The 17,791-nt window shown below is 37.9% G+C and overlaps 1 protein-coding gene across 1 annotated transcript in view; it reads right to left on the reverse strand.

Annotated features, from left to right (window-relative positions):
- Positions 1–13,743, reverse strand: part of LOC134221216 (titin-like) — a 42,005-nt gene extending 28,262 nt beyond the window's left edge. The window contains 1 exon segment of the mRNA XM_062700413.1: positions 13,455–13,743. The gene's annotated coding sequence lies outside the window, so the exon portion shown is untranslated.
- Between the last annotated feature and the right edge of the window lie 4,048 nt (positions 13,744–17,791).

Genomic DNA, 17,791 nt, shown 5'->3' on the forward strand with positions numbered 1-17,791 from the left:
ATTTATAAGTGGGGCTGTGACGGAAGCAGCAATCACGCCAGGTATAAGCAATGCTTTTTGATGAAGACGAGAATAAGGAATTACACGAATATTCCGATTCACACATATTCGCCTTCTCGATGGTTCCTTTAAGGTTGATTGGCCATCGTGAAGCAGATGAAATTGATGAAATTGTGTGGAACAATGACCTGCCCTCATCCGTTTCGTTGTGCAGACCCATTAAATTAATGTTTGCAAAAGAGTCAGCCGAATTAACGAAACGCGAGGTTTCGTTGATGAACTCGCAAATTCAAAATTTGAAAACATTAAATTAACTGTGGCGGATCGAGAGGTATCCGTTCAAACAGAGATGCTGTTTACGATGATGGATACAAAGGTCGTCAATGATTTAACTGGAACATATTCGCAAGCTTGTTACATCTGTGGAAGGTCAGGAAAATGTTTGAACAATTCCAGAATTGATTCAGATTCTGATGATCCAGGCAAATATAAATATGGATTTTCTCCTCTTCATGCATATATCAGAACAATGGAAATGCTTTTAAAGGTCTCCTATAGACTTGCCCTTGATAAACCAACATGGCGTGTAAGCAAGTCGAATGAAGCGGTGAAAATTAGAGAAACGGAAATTCGAAACAAGATGCGAGCGGAACTAGGTACGTACTGTAATAACAAATATTAGTAATTCGGTAGATTAAGTTATATCCATCCTTTTGTGCAACAGGATTACGCATTAGTGAACCTGTTCCCGGTGGTGGAAATTCAAATGACAGGAACACAGCCCGCAAGTTCTTTCGTGAATGGAAAATCACTGCGAAAATTACCGGTCTGGATGAGAGCTTGTTAGAGCGTTTCTTCATCCTTCTTACCGTTATAAACTCTAAATCAAAAGTCAATCACAAATCTTTCGAGATTTACGCAGAAGAGACAAGAGCTTTGTATGAGAAGCGTTATGGTTGGTATACATTGTCCCCAACAGTTCATAAACTGTTGGTACATGGAGCGGCAATCATAAAATACACAATACTTCCGGTTGGAATGTGTAGCGAAGAAGTACAAGAAACGAGGAACAAAAGTATTCGAAGATATCGAGAGTTCCACTCCAGAAAATTCAATAGAATGGTAAACATCGAAGACGTCTTCAGAAGGTTGCTGTTATCGTCGATGAATAATGTTGGAATTGTCTCAAGAAAAGATTATTCAGAATTACCAGATAAAGCAATGCAGTTAGTTATTGAAAATTAGTTCTATCTGATACAATTAGTACAAGTGACTTTATGACTTTATTATTATTCCAATAATAAATTACAAAAAATTAAATTCAAAACATGAAATCAAAAAATTTGAAAAAGTGTTTTTGAGCCACCTTGTTAATTACTTTTCCTTGTGCACCTTGATCCTCTTATTTAGTCATATTTATCGGAGTTTTCTATCTAATCACTTCTAATATCTTCTCAATTGATAGAGAACTAATTTTGTGAGGAATGGTGGTTTGGTTCAACTTGGTCACCAGACTAAACAGATATTTCACTTTTACTCGATGTGTGCCGGAAGGTCAAGGATAAATACCCAAAAGGTGAATGCAATTTTTTTGCCATACATACAAACATACAATTACATCAACTTAACTCGTCGAGCTTAGTTGATTGGTTTATAACACTAAGGATCTCTGGTGCTCTATTATAAAATCGTCTTTGGAGTATTTTCGTCACACCTTGAAGTACGAGAAAGGCAAAATTAACAAATTTAAACCGATGTCACTTCAGATACAAGAAAAACACCTCCCTGATTTTTTGATATGATATACTCTAGGGCTTACTCTTTGAAATGGTGTTAAAAGATTGAAATTATGGCTGCGCCATCCAGAGATATTGCCATTTAAAAAAACCCATTTTTTTTGGCAAAATGCGAATAACTTTTCATCTGCAAAAGATATCAACAAGCTACTATCACGAAAAGTTGCGTCTCAAAAAGCGCTAAAAGTCGTCCGAAGACGACTAAACTGAGAAATTTGAAGAAAAACTGTTTTATGTGGGACCACCCTAAGTCTAAATGAGAAAAATGCTTTAAATTCGTCAATTTAAGAGCTACAGAAAACATTTTTTTAGCAAAATGATTGGAATTAGCTAGGCTACAACTTTACAGAATAATGTTCACCCCTATTCTTGCAATTAAAAAAGTAGATTTTTACATTCCATGAAAATGAGGACCACCCTAATTTTCATCAACATCCGGATAAAGTTCTTACTATTTGGAACAACTTTGTGGAACAAAGGTTTTTTCTAACTCTGCTATTTCAGGCTCAAAATACTAATTTCCACTTAATTTCGCTCTGTGGACCATTGTGCATTGGTAGCACCGCAACCGCTGCACTTGGCACGGTGCCCCCGGATCAGAGAAACGATTGGTATGACGGCGAATGTGAGCAGTTAATGGAAGAGAAGAATGCAGCATGCGCAAGTTCTATGAGAAGTTGAACCGTTCGCGTAAGGGCCACGTGCCACAGCCTGATATGTGTAAGGACATAAACGGGAACCTTCTTACGAACGAACGAGAGGTGATCCAAAGGTGATGGCAGCACCTGAACACCTGAATGACGATGTGGCAGACGAAGATGGCGGTATGGTGATGGACCTGGGAGAACGCGCGCAGGACATAATTTTATTGGTTCCGAATCTCCAGGAAATCCAGGAGGAGATTGGCCGGCTGAAGAAAAACAAAGCCCCTGGGGTTGACCAACTACCAGGAGAGCTATTTAAACACGGTGGTGAGGCACTGCTTAGAGCGCTGCACTGGGTCATTACCAAGATTTGGGAGGAGGAAGTTTTGCCGCAGGAGTGGATGGAAGGTGTCGTATCTCCCATCTACAAAAAGGGCGATAAGCTCGATTGTAGCAACTACTGCGCAATTACATTGCTGAACGCCGCCTACAAGATACTCTCCTAAATTTTATGTCGTCGACTAGCACCAAACAAACTTGCAAGGGAGTTTGTGGGGCAGTACCAGGCGGGTTTTATGAACGAACGCTCCACCACGGACCAGGTGTTTGCCATTCGCCAAGTACTGCAGAAATGCCGCAAATATAACGTGCCCAAACATCATCTATTCATCGACTTCAAAGCCGCATATAATACAATCGATCGGGACCAGCTATGGGAGCTAATGCTTCGAAACGCGCAGAGGGTTACGGCCAGTGCGTAAATTATTCATTTTCATGAAGTATTTTCGGTCCGAATTTTGACAAACATCGCATGATTATTCAAAACATAGAATGACATAGTCAGACGACTACTCCACAAACTCATTCATTCGACTGTCACTGAGTGTGTTTACTATGTGCAGAAAAAAACATGATTAACATTGTTTATATTGATGTTTACCGTTGAAAGTACCTCGCGGATGAAATTCGGATTCAGTTCTATTTGATAAATTACTTTACTCATTCAAAACATGTTCAGAATTCAGATAATTTATCAATTTGTAGAATGTGCATAAATATTCAATGAATAATATTCAACCGAATATTGACAGGCCAGAGCCGACTATGAATGTGTCTAGAAGTGAGCTGACAAGTGAAGAAAGGTTGACCTCACCAAAAATGTTCGATTATTTTACACTCTGGTTACGGCAAGGTGATGGTCTTTCGTGTCTGCTATTCAACATCGCTTTGGAAGGGATAATACGAAGAGCAGGGATTATCACGAGTGGTACAATTTTCAATAAGTCTGTCCATCTATTTGGATTCGCCGACGACGTAGATATTATGGTACGTAACTTTGAGAAGATGGAGGAAGCCTACATCAAACTGAAGAGGAAAGCTAAGCGAATGGGACTAGTCTTCAACACGTCGAAGACGAAGTACATGATAGGAAGAGGTTCAAGAGAAGACAATGTGAGCCACCCACCTCGAGTTTGCATCGGTGGTGACGAAATCGAGGTGGTAGAAGAATTTGTGTACAAGGATTCACTGGTGACTGCCGAAAATGATACCAGCAGAGAAATTCGGAGAAGCATAGTGGCTGGAAATCGTACGTACTTTGGACTCCGCAAGATCGAATAGAGTTCGCCATCGTACCAAACTGACAATCTACAAAACGCTCATTAGACCGGTAGTCCTCTACAGCAACAAGATCTTGACGATGCTCGTGGAGGACCAACGCGCACTGGGAGTTTTCGACAGGAAAGTGCTGCGTACCATCTATGGTGGGGTGCAGATGGCGGAAGGTACGTGGAGGAGGCGAATGAATCACGAGTTGCATGAGCTGCTTGGAGAACCATCTATCTTTCACACAACGAAAATCGGACGACTGCGGTGGGCCGGGCACGTAGCCAGAATGTCAAACAGTAAGCCGGTGAAAATGGTTCTCGACAACGATCCGACGGGCACAAGAAGGTGAGTTGCGCAGCGGTCAAGGTGGATTGATCAAGTAGAAGATGACTGGCGGACCCTCCGTAGACTGCGTGGTTGGCGACGTGTAGCCATGAACTGAGCCGAATGGAGAAGACTCTTGAATACCGCACAGGCCACTTCGGCCGTAGTCTGAATAAATAATAATAATGGCGGTTGGAAACATTTGTTAAAAAATAACTAAAAAGATTGAAAAGCAGGCCAAGTTACAGTTGGAATGTAGAGCCATATAAGAAGAAGAAAAAAAGGTTTCCCTCTTCAAGCGCTGGATTTGGCTTTTGAGTTTTTTTTAAGAATTCTTGTTAATTCCTAGAAGGGGTTCGAACTGAGATCCAACTTTGAAACAATATTCTCAAAGTTGGTATTTCGCAGAATAGCGAAATGTTTTGCTTTTTCGTACAACAAAGTTTCGTACAACAAAGTTCTACGAATTACACCGTAACAATGCTAATGCTAATGCTAACAAAGTTGTACGTTGTACCGAAAGGCTATCATTTCACTCCAAAGACGAACTTTTTATAGAAGGATCGTAGACTCATAATGTTATATATCGATCGACTCAGCTCGTAGAGCTGAGCAAATGTCTGTCCGTCCGTGTGTATGTGTGTGCGTGTGTGCACAAAACAAAAAAGTAACCAGTTTTACATATAGTAATCTCTCACCAATTTTCTCACAACAAGTTGGATCCGAAAGGTGGTGAAGCCTTGTAGATCGCTATTGAATTTTGATAACAATCGTCCATTGCATATTGAAGTAATGAAGAAAATGGTGCACCGAACTCAAAAAGGTGACTGCTATTAGGTGAATTAACCTTCCGGGATTCGCATGGCCCTGGATCACTCACGCAGTCCCGCCGCTGTTGAGAGCGACAAGCGTGCTTTTTTCGAAAGTGTTGTACTTTTCACAACGGTATGAGTCCCTGAAGGTTAAGGGCATTCCTCACTGAACCCGAATTTAAAAGTACTCGCGTTATCAAGGGCACCCCATTCGAAACGGAAGGCATGCACAACTGTCACTTTTATTATTCTACGGTTTTCCCCTTTCTCGTACAACAAAGTTTTATCGAAAGGTTATAGGATTACTCCAAAAATGAATTGAAAAAATTCTATCTATTCTCCTCAAGTGTTTTTTTTTACCTTTCTTACGTGATTTTTTTATTACATTTTACGATGCACGAGAAAGGCATCAGCACAGCTAGGTGAACTAATCTGGGTTTTTTATTTTCATTTTGCAAATCTCGCTATACAACTTGCAAACCAGAATCACGAATTATTTGGCATTGCCTTTGGTTCACATTTTAAAACGGATCAATAGCTAAAGAACGTCGTCAATAATAATGGAGTTGCATTTAATTTCATATTAGGGTGGATCAAATTGGTATAAGAAAAACTTTTCTCAATTTGTTTAATGAGCCGCATTCTTATTCTGTTCTATTTGATTCCCTGATGCTCTGGACAAAATTTTAACCAAATCGATCAACGTTTGGGCGGGGTTAAACTCGTTGAAAGTTTAAATGGAAAAATGTATACAGTGATTTGCAGTTAGATGGCACAATTTACGATGAAGAACTATGATACCCATTCAGTTCTTGTAGAAATAAAAACAGAATGTTATGCCGAAAACAGCTAGAAAGTTAGAGTTTATTAGGCAAAGTTATTGTAGACCGTTTTGATAATTATAAATACACTAAGAAATAGTCGGCAATTGGAATGGTGCTTGATATTTCATGGAAATGTCGACGCCTTTTATAGATTACATCCTACTCTTTTACGTGATATATTAGTGAATTAGTGCTATGGGTGAATTTATTCCTTTTTTAGGGTGAAAGAAACGAAACTTGCTCAAACCACACTTTAGTGAAAGTCTAATAACTTCACCGGGTAAACACTCATAGTTTAAAACAAATTACAAACATTATTAAAAACCTAAAGGGATTATTGTATCCGTACGTTGTTCGGTGGGTTAAGACAGCGAGTAAATCTGAGCGTGACTCAGACTATGGCTAGGTATGCTCAACTGAATATCTACGAGCAAGTCCGGACAGTCTATGTTACTCTTGATGATGCCATACACTACAAGTCTTTGTCTAGTTGAGAGTAGTTACAGAACGATTCGGACAGACATCGGGCTTTATAGACAGTTAGATAGTAGTTAGATCTTGTGCCGGAGTAGTTTGCAGTTTCCCATTAATAGCGTTTGAATCATATTCATACAAAAGAAGCTCAGAAAGATCGTTTGAAAATTGTATTAGGTCAATACCAATTTTAATGGGTCGTCCGCTTCTGCAGGCAAAAATTCAAACGTCGTGCCATCAGACTCATCAAATCGACGTTTGCATCCCCGCCAACAAAAACTGAGTCGCGCTGACCATTTGGTATTGAGTAAATCATCATTCTCGAAAGTCAGTTTTTTATAAGTTGATGAACTAGAATACTAATGGAAACGTATTTTAAACAATAACATAGCGTTAGATTTTGATGAATATTAAACGCCTAATTTCGAAGATTATCTAGTGTAAGCTTCTGAAACTGAATCAAAGGCCAAAGTTCAGAACCATTAACTAAGCTATTATCAAAAATGTCCAATTTACTTGTTTCAACCACTACATATTCTGTAGCTCATTTCAAGAAAACGCACTTCCACAGTTATTAACTGCGATGTTTCTAAGCCAGGTTACCATTTTTGCACTCGTATATCATGAGGCTAACACGATGATACTTTTTTATGCCCAGGGAAGTCGAGACAATTTCCAATCCGAAAATTGCCTAGACCGGCACCGGGAATCGAACCCAGCCACCTTCAGCATGGTCTTGCTTTGTAGCTGCGCGTCTTACCGCACGGCTAAGAAGGGCCCCTCACCTGCGCAAGTACTTAGATCTTTTTTTTGGAAATCTACAATGTTGCGGGAGTACTAAATACGTTGGGTTTAATAAAACGTCTTAACTGCCTCGCACTTAAGGCGTTTTTCCAAATGTCCTCTATTTTTTAATGTTCCTAGTCTTGCCAGCATATCAGCTTGTTCGTTGCCACAATGGCCGGGAACCCAATACAGGTTTACTTTTCCAGGCCAAGGTTTGGAGTGATTGAACACATTCCCAAACAAGTTTAGACGTGCATGTTGCTGTTTTCAAGGCGTTCAATGCTGCTTGACTATCAGACATTATCAACACGATATCGATCTCAGTGGCAATGGAAAACTATCCAACAGTGTTCCAAGCGGAGATTTTGCTATAATGAAATGTGCTAATATCTGTGTAGAGAGGAAATATAGATATGCACATATTTGTATCTTCACAGATAGTCAAGCGGCATTCAAAGCATTGAGTAGCTTTGAATGTACATCAAAACTTGTCTGGGACTGCATTCTTTCATTGCGAAAAGTGTGCCAAGAGAACTCCGTAAATCTGTACTGGGTTCCAGGACACTGTGGCGTTGAAGGTAATAAAAAGGCAGACAAGCTTGCAAAACGAGGTTCAAACACACAGTTTATTGGCCCAGAACCTTTCTGCGGCATATCATACTGTACTATAAAAATGGAATTGAAATCATGGGAAGCACAAAGGTTGATGACCAACTGGTTGGTTGCCGAAAAGTGTGCTCAATCAAAGAGATTTATAATTCCCAATGTTAAAATAACCGAAAAGCTCTTGAAGCTCAGCAAGAGGGCTCTTTGCACCTTCACTGGCCTAATAACCGGACACTGCCCGAGCAGATATCACTTGAAAAATATTGGCCAGATTCAGAATGATATCTGTCGTTTCTGTAACATGGAACGTGAAACCTCGGAACATCTGCTTTGCAGTTGTGATGCATTGTACAAGGGTAGATTTAAAGTTCTAAATAGTGGCTTTATGCAACTAGGAGATATTTGGACTGCAAATCCTGGAATGGTAGTGGGTTTTGTTAACTCAATTATACCGGACTGGGATAAAACGCGTCTTAGGTTGTTTACTTGACAAATGGTGATCAACCTACAAGATGCGAATACATAGTTAATAGTAATCAGGGATATACCACAAAAGTTCGACTCAATGGACGCAGTGGTTCTTCGCCCCAACAAAAAAAAATCAGGCATTATGCAAATATTTGAATGCCTATAATTTCGACGTAAGCATAAATTGAGGCATTTCGGAATAGCCTTCAGTTTGGAAAACAATTGGCCACTTGCCTGCTCCAACTTGATAATTCAGTTTTGAACCATCGGTGTGAAACACAATTGATCCTGAGCGAATATTTAGTCCACCATTTGTCCATATACTTCGCTTAAGATTAATTACATAAAAACATCGAGAAAAATTGTTTCTTTTCCTCATCCAGTCATTATTGTTAGCGATCAGTGAGCTGATACTTTTTTATTTTATTTAGAAAACTTAGATGTCCTTTCAGGTCACCATCGAAGAGGTTTGAATCTTTTCTGATCTTCAAAGCACTCTTCTCAGCTTCTGATTGAATAAATTGATCCAAAAGAAGAACATGGAGCAAAGCGTGCTTCTCATTGCAACCGTTATGGAAAGGGTAGCTAACCTTTGTAATTTTTCCAACTTTTTGTGCACCACCCTATTTGTTTTAGGCCACCATACACACTAATTGATGAGCTTCCAAGGTTGGCTGATATTTCTCTTTTTGATAACATCTCACCAATCCAGTCAACAATGCATACATCGAAACCTCGTTTCAACATAGCATTCTTCATGGAACAGTGAGATGTGTTATCGAACGCTCCTTCAATGTCAAGGAACGTTGCAAGTGAAATTTCTTTTGCATCAAAAGATCTTTCCAATTTTGTAACTATCCTGTGAAGCGCTGTAACTAAAGATTTTTCCTCCTGATACGCGAACTGATTTCTGCTCAGAGGAGTTTTCGTTAAATAGGATGATTTTATATGCTCATCTATTGGTTTGTTCCATTATTTTTAATATGATGAACGATAAGCTAATTGGTCTGAAGGATTTTGAGGATGATTTATCCTTTTTATTAGCTTTTCGCACTCCCCTCTATGCAGTCGAGATATAACCTAATATTAAGCTCGATTGGAACATCTTAGGAAACATAACATAAGCTTCAATTTGATGATGGGCTAAGGAAGTCTTATTATCGATCTTTACGTCTCTGGTAGAACCTCTTTGATGATACTGTTAGATAATTCCTTTCGAAGCAGTTTGCCAGCCGTACACGGAACATGTTGTCCAAGAAGACGCTGTTGTAACTGATTAGGAGGGAATTACGAGGTCTTATGCTAAATAACTTCGTATTTTAAAGTAATTGTTGTCATTTTATTGTCAGAGCCAAATCATTTTGACAGTTTTTATGTTATTTAGACGTCTATTGCCATTATGGGCGCTCAAAATCTACCGAAGCAGTGTTTTCGACTCACATGGAACATATTGCCCCTTCTTCGTAGAAACTGAATCGGGAGTTTTTTATCAAATATAAGAAAGTATGTCTGAAACTCGATTATGCATATCACAGCATGTGATAGATTTAGTTCGGAAAAGGTATTGGAGGGTAACCGCCCCTTCGGTGGGGTTTGATCCCACGACCCCAATACGCTAGACAGGTGCTTTCCCTACTAATCTACGAAGGACCTCCGTCATCAGTACCCGCTAAGCTGCGGAGGACGACAGAGGTCCTTCGTAGCTTAGCAGGAAAAGCACCTGTCTAGCGTACTGGGGTCGTGGGATCAAAGCCCACCGAAGGGGCGGTTACCTTCCAATACCTTTTCCGAACTAAATCTATCACATGTTGTGCACATGCATAATCGAGTTTCAGACATAGTAATTATTTTCCACTCCGGGTGGCTTAATACCCGGCATATAGGCAATTAACTTTGAATGTACTGAACTCGAGTGACGAACTCTTCACTTGTGTGGTCGGGTCGGGATCTGACGACCAACTGGCACAACCTTACACAACCCTACTTCATTGATCGCCGTTGCTGATGAAGCAAGTGTGTAGGAGCCGGACAATACTAAATACTCATCCTACTTGGTTGACATGTGTACAAAAATACATATGAGAGAGTTAGTTCTGAAAACATATTGCGAGAGTTTGGCTGGTGGCCCGGTGCTGAGAATTTGGTTTCATCAGTACCCGCTAAGCTGCGGAGGACGACGGAGGTCCTTCGTGGCTTAGTAGGGAAAGCACATGTCTAGCGTACTGGGGCCGTGGGATCAAACCCCACCGAAGGGGCGGTTACCCTCCAATACCTTTTCCGAACTAAATCTATCACATGTTGTGCATATGCATAATCGAGTTTCAGACATAATAATTAATTTCCACTCCGGGTGGCTTTATACCCGGCATATAGACAATTAACTTTGAATGTACTGATAAGAAAGTATTTAATCCCCAGTTTATAAAGATGACAAGTTAATAACTTTTGAAGCAGGATCATGTCGTCTATAAGGACACTGTTGAACTGGCTTGAAAGACATCATATTTACAACTAGTTGAACGTACCCGACCTTGCTCGAGTTGTTTTATTTTGTGTTCTAACTGTCAATTGTGAGTTCATTGCAGCGCCGCATTCTAGATATTTTTTTTGCGATCGATGAAAACCTCTTCGATCTCGCCCTAATATTGTATTTCGAAAATTTCTCAACTTCCCTCGTCAAATTAGCCAACTCTTAGTATATACAAATACAGCTGATGCAGAGACGAATCGATTGGTAAGGAAATCTTGCAAATCGGTCATCCTGTTCTTGAGTTATATTGCTTCAAAGGAAATTCAAACTATATATTTATATATTTAGAAGAAGAAAATAGAAGAAGAAAGAAAAGATTTTGATAAATATACTCTCCCATTACCTCATTCTTAATCATATAGATTGATCTGTACGATATCATTCTTGTCTTTATGGTCAGAAGGTATGGGGTATGGCAAAAATTTGATTTTATTTCACTCAGGCCGTTACTGGTTATAATTTACATTCCGAAAAAAATTCTATTTATATGCTGCCCAACAAAGAAATTTTCTTTGATTCAACAAGGATTCACTTTCAAAAAAGGTACCGTCAGGTCGCCATTCACCGTGGGGTTCAAAGTAATTTTCATTATGTTTACGAAAATATTGAAAAATACTTTATTTCAACATTAGCATCATTAAAGAAGTTCAAAAGAATCCTCTCCGAGTAATTACTGAGAAATATAACTGTTCCAACAGCTGTTTTAACGTTAGAGTTTGTTAACATCCTGCGGATGTCTGCTTCCATCTTTGTTTTCAGCCATCAAGTATAATCTACGCTCGCTCAATATCAGTGAAAAAAGTGAATGTTTTATTGTTCTTTATCTCCTAATGTCCATGCAATTGAAGTGTCAGGTTTGTATTTTGATTTTACGTATAAAATTAAGCCGTAAATGTCGGTAACACTTATTTCTCCACCAAATGAAAATGCACGGCGAATGGATCCCCCAGAAAATAACTGTGTCAATTCACCGGCCATCGGAATCGGAATCACTAAAACACATAAACTTCACATGTTTATGCTTAACTAAATGAAAAACACATTTTGAAATCAATGTTTAAATTCATATATTAATTAATTTAAATGAAAAGTTCTTATGCACGGTGAATGGGTACCTACCCACACGGTGAATGGTGCCCTAACACGGAGAAAGGATACCCTAATATATCACTGAAAAATTATCTACATCCATCTATCTTGCCAAAAACAGATAGTTTCTAGTTTTCATTCGAATTAAAACAATTATTTGAGGTTCGTAACGGTGTTCAAGAGTATAATTTTCAATTTAAATTATTTGGAGAGCTCTACGATTTGCTAAATTGCCTAAAATGCACGGTGAATGGCGACTTGACGGTATATGTATAAGATACAAAAGGTCCAAGGATGCTACATTTCAGAAAATGTTCTAGATGACGAGTTTTGAGAGAAAAACAATTATCATGAATAAAATTATTATACTAATTTGCTTCACAGTGGGACATGTTGACTTGTTCGTTTTTATTGAAGCCAAAATTCAATTTATATTTTTTTATTTGGATAAACTCTTATAAGTATTGTATTGGCATGTGGTAGATTTGCCACTAAATCTTATATTTCACGTTAAGTATGACACTGTACTGGAGGCCCTCCTTAGCCGTGCGGTAAGACGCGCGGCTACAAAGCAAGACCATGCTGAGGGTGGTTGGGTTCGATTCCCGATGCCGGTCTAGGCAATTTTCGGATTGGAAATTGTCTCGACTTCCCTGGGCATAAAAGTATCATCGTGTTAGCCTCATGATATACGAATGCAAAAATGGTAAACATGGCTTAGAAACCTCGCAGTTAATAACTGTGGAAGTGCTTAATGAACACTAAGCTGCGAGGCGGCTCTGTCCCAGTGTGGGGATGTAATGCCAATAAGAAGAAGAAGATGACACTGTACAGAACGTATTTTAGATTTGGATGCATTACGATTTATGAATATATGATAAATGAAAGTTTTGTAGAGCAGTTTTAGCGAAAGGATTGTCAAACGGACAAGCTAATTTTATAACAACTTTAATTTTATATCATCTCATTTACACATTTAATACCTAAATATGAAGTCGGCTGTAATATTTTTGGGTCAGTAATAGCAATAGGAGCACTGGTAGAACAAAGACTTTCTCCACGTCACTGCAGCAGCGCTCAAAAATGTAGAAACAAACGATCATAATATTTGATAAGCAAGATATTAAAGATTTCTGTAGTTGATTTAGATACTTTGCTACATTTTAAAGCTTGTAAAATGTTCGTAGAATATTATGCCTAGTTGTTAAACCCTTGTGAACCTATCTCGTCAACAGTGGGAACACTAAATACACTGCACGATACCCAAATTTGTCCCGTAGGTAATAATTGTTGTTGCATTTCCTGTTTAATCCTTTCACCCAAAATCCCGAAACACAGTAGCCACCTTCAAATGTCAGATGAAAACTTTTTTTTTTTGCTATTTAGCGTCGTAACAAAGAGCGATAGGAACATTACATTTTTAATTCTATGTAGGTACCTAATGGATATTCCATCCAGCAGATCAAGGGAAAAAATAGAAAATTCAAACTTACGGTTTAGTTAATCGAAACATCGGCCATCGAGCAATGCAGTTCAGAAAAAAAACTTATCACCCTCAAAACCCAACAATGTCCTCTCTGGTCGCAGCTTTTTCTTCTTATACGACTGATGGGTTAGTGCGAATTAAATTTCTGTCGCCTTCTTCGATCGTCACCAGAGCCCCAAAGCACCCCAGGGACGCGGTGTTTTTCTTTTGCCAAACACAAACCTGGACGGCGACCACTGAACCCAATTCCCAACACATTAGCTTCCACGCTATGTTCTCCACACGAAATACACTTTTTCGATACTTTTTAAAACGGATATTCACCTTTTTGCGACAAATAAACTTGTTGACGACAATCAATCCGAGCCAAATTTTTCAACTTGCACTGCCATTTTGACGGCGAGGCCAAGCGGTGCTGGTCGTATTAGGTCTACAACGTTAGGTCAACTGGAGAATTTGACAGATTTTTGTTTACCCGCGCCGGCAGATGATTAAGCCCACCGGTCCGGGTAGGCGCGATTACATGCACGGAGAAAAAGGAAAAAAAGTACTAACCAATGATTTTGAGTGTATTACCCGAATAGAAATAAATCGTTCGCCGAATGGTTGATATCATTAGCTTTCCATTCCACTTATCATCATCATAAACTTTATGATAGTTGTACAATTATATGATTAATAAAAATAACAACCCGATTATATGCAATAATTAGCAGATTATACATGTTTTAATAAGCATTACCTGATATCATTCCATTGTAAACGTATCTTACCATGAATAATATAGAAAGAAATTTGGCAACTTTATTTTTCAGTGTAGTAGTGGGAATTGAATCGGAAACAGCTCCGACTGCCATTTCATTTTTTCTTCCGAAGTCAACGGCGGTGTGGATAAAGAATTAGACAGAACATTTTTATTCAAAATACAAAAATAAAATGGATCAGACTAAACTGCAAAGTAAGTGCAAACTATATTACACAAAATATAAATGATATATATTTATTGTTTATTTACAGAAACTTCTACGGGAAAAAATTACGCTCTGAAAAATCGTATGCCATGGAACGGGTGGATTTGGTTGAGCCGCGGAAAACAGGCTTACGAAGGTAAGAATAGTTTATGATAAACATTCATTAATGTGATTCATAATTGATCCGATAATTGGACAGTATTGCGACTGGCCGTACCATAATTCATACATTAATCTATACAAAATGACCATAAAGGCACGTTTCAGATGGAAATAATTATGAAGCAACTACTTATTTTCAATTAAAACGTGCCTTTTTAGTGAACATGCATTCAAATTACTTTCATTGATTGGAATTTCGGATCATTTTATGCTGAGAGGCATAAGCCCTCAATCTAGCAACAGGAAACGAGATTTTCATCCTCAAACAAGACCATTCGTATGAAAAACAGCGCTGACGTTATTATTATTTCTGGAGGTCATAAAACATGAATAATGCTCATTTAGGACCTCGTTTAGGACTCCACATTTATAATTTAGTCATTCATTATTTTCTTTGATTTTTTTTATAGGAACAAGTGGCACCATCGAAATCTGCGAGGAGTCACGGGTGAAAGAACAACAGATCTCATGGACATGGATAAAGTAGCTCAATCTAAGTAAGACATAAAACGGCAAAAAGTTTTTAAGTGACTATAAGGGCGAATCCCAATGAAATATGAATTCAACGTATAATTCCCCAATACAACATTTTTGTTGTTTGAATAACTACGTCGTAAAGCTATTTTCAATAGTATTTAGTTTTGCTCTAGGATGTTTTGCTTTACCACAAACTTGCCAGAAAATTGAAAAAAAATGAAATAAGAGGCAATAAAAACATAAAAATACATAATTTATCAAGATACAATTAGATATCTGATGCAACATAGATAATAACAATATAACAATAACAATAAACCTGGTGATTTTTTCGAATAAAATAAGAACATTATTTTATTATTATATTTGGAACATTGTAATTTATATATAATAAAAACATGTTTTGTGCTTAATTATTTAATTAAATATAAACCGAAAAAACATAATTTAAGAGCAATAGTAGTGGTCTTTAACTATCATATCCAGTATCATAGTTCGTAAAATAGTATTATACATCCTATAATACAGTTATCATATAATTGAATGTTTATTATACATCTTTCGATTTGAATTAATCACTGAATCATTATTTCATCTCCAATTCGATTTGAGAAAAATCATACTATTAATCTTTTTCGTTCGAATCAATGATAATCCCAATCATAGCTTTTGAAAAGACATGATGATAAGCTAATGATATCTGGTAAAATCGCTTAGCAAAAATGTATGGAAAATTTGGCTGTTTTGAATGGTAACGATACTTAACAACCCATTCAGTGTATCATCCAAAACCAAATTATTATAAACGCTATCGTAAATATTATTCATGGTATAATTTTTGTTCGATATTTTTTATGATTCCATTAAAAATTCAATTACAATTCACTATAATAAAAAAACGATAACTAGAAAAATACACGTATAATTTTAATCTATTCGGGTATTTACTTCAACGTGAAGTTAAACGATTTACAAGATTTACAATGATATGGAAATGCTAATATCATCTTAAAAACTTAGACGTTCACACCAGGTTCAGACTGGTGATTAGATTAGCCCAGGATAAAAAAAAAGTCGTCCGATTCTACGGGGCACCCCGCAGCACTTTGCCTTTGGGTAAGAAAATCATTCTCTGAAAATTTCAGCCTGATCGGTTATTGCATAAGCTGGCGCAATTGATTCGAAGTTAATATGGGGGTTTGAGCCGAAATATATGGGAAAATACATCTCTGTTACTATTTCGTACAGGAAATTGGATGGAAAAGCCCGATTGAGCCCAGATTTGCAGGAAATGAAGTTAACATGCCAATGAACAATTCGACATAAAATCATAGATATAATAATCAAGATGTTGGGGTCAGAACAAATTAGTACTCATTTTGTGGTTCCATGTTCTAAGATTTAGGTACCCAGTAAAACAAAGCAACGCTTCTACATAAATTTGAACTGTTCTAATATTCTACTGTTGTCAAGGTTATCACCCCTGGCTGTTTATTTATTATTTTCCTTTGGTTTGCGGAAAACGATAATTTGGATTTTTCCTAACTAGCCTATAAACTTTATATTTGTTTTCAGATTAAGAAACATTTCCTTTGGAAAATTAGAAATTTCATAAGTATTTTTACATTGGAGAAAGAGGTGTCTATGTTTGTGTGTTTGTGACACAGGTTTCCTCCGCAGTGAATCGTTTCCGTGAGAAGAATTTACCGTTGTTCAGTCGAACTACCACCAGAAGAAAACGGAAGTTAAATTTTGTTTAACTGCGCACCGTAGGTAGATGGAAACATTAAATTTCATCGCCCGGGAACCCAAGAAAATGCTGCGTTCCGTTGCGTATTTCAAGCACACTAATACAAAACAGGATGCAATCAGAAACTGAGTAATTAAGACACAGTCGCTTGACCAGTGATTCTAGCTGATGTTGCAGCTTGAGCAGTTTCTAAAATGTAATTTTGTTTTTTAGGGTTACTTTATTCCGTCTATGCATTGGTCTATGCCTCCACCATCCACACCAAATCAATTTATCAACCCAGAACCCACCTTATTCGCTAACATTCTTCAACAATATGCAGATGAAATCTGGATGACAGTCTTATGGTTGAATGGGAACAAGATTACCTAACCGGATTAGAATCATTTAAATTTCAGCTGAATCTAATATGGAAAATGGCAGAGATATACTTCAGATAGCGTATGATGGTCATTTACAAACTAAAAGATTAGTTCGTTGCATTTTAAAATGAGCTGTTTTAGGATTTTATAAATTGTTGGCAGACTAAATAGAACACACATTAATTATAATATGAATCATGAGCTATTCATTTGACTCAGCGGCTCTAAAGCTTTTCGTAAGTGAGGGTTTCCGTTTTCCGCCTCTTTAATCAATTACCGTCCAGAGCTTTTTACTGAATGAAGAAGTACCAAGAGTGGCCGGTTCTTGTATATGGCTAGAACGTGACTCACTGTGAAAGTGTTCTACAAAAATTAACATGACTGGCTTACGTGACCTTCGATGGACGTCGACGTAGACTCCAGCTCACTGCCTCGAGTCACTACGGGATATATTATTCCGCTAACCAAACCAAACTAACGGATTACTCCGAAATAAACTGGCAGATTCATCAATTGGTAACCTGTGTTTCCTTACTTTATCGGTTATCGAGCCCAGTTAACGACGATAGGGGGGTGGTTTTATAGATTTTATTTTTCTACTAGCGAGTTATAAATTGTTTTT

Source organism: Armigeres subalbatus, chromosome 3 (genome assembly GCF_024139115.2).
Source record: "Armigeres subalbatus isolate Guangzhou_Male chromosome 3, GZ_Asu_2, whole genome shotgun sequence".
Classification (NCBI taxonomy): Eukaryota; Metazoa; Arthropoda; class Insecta; order Diptera; family Culicidae; genus Armigeres; species Armigeres subalbatus.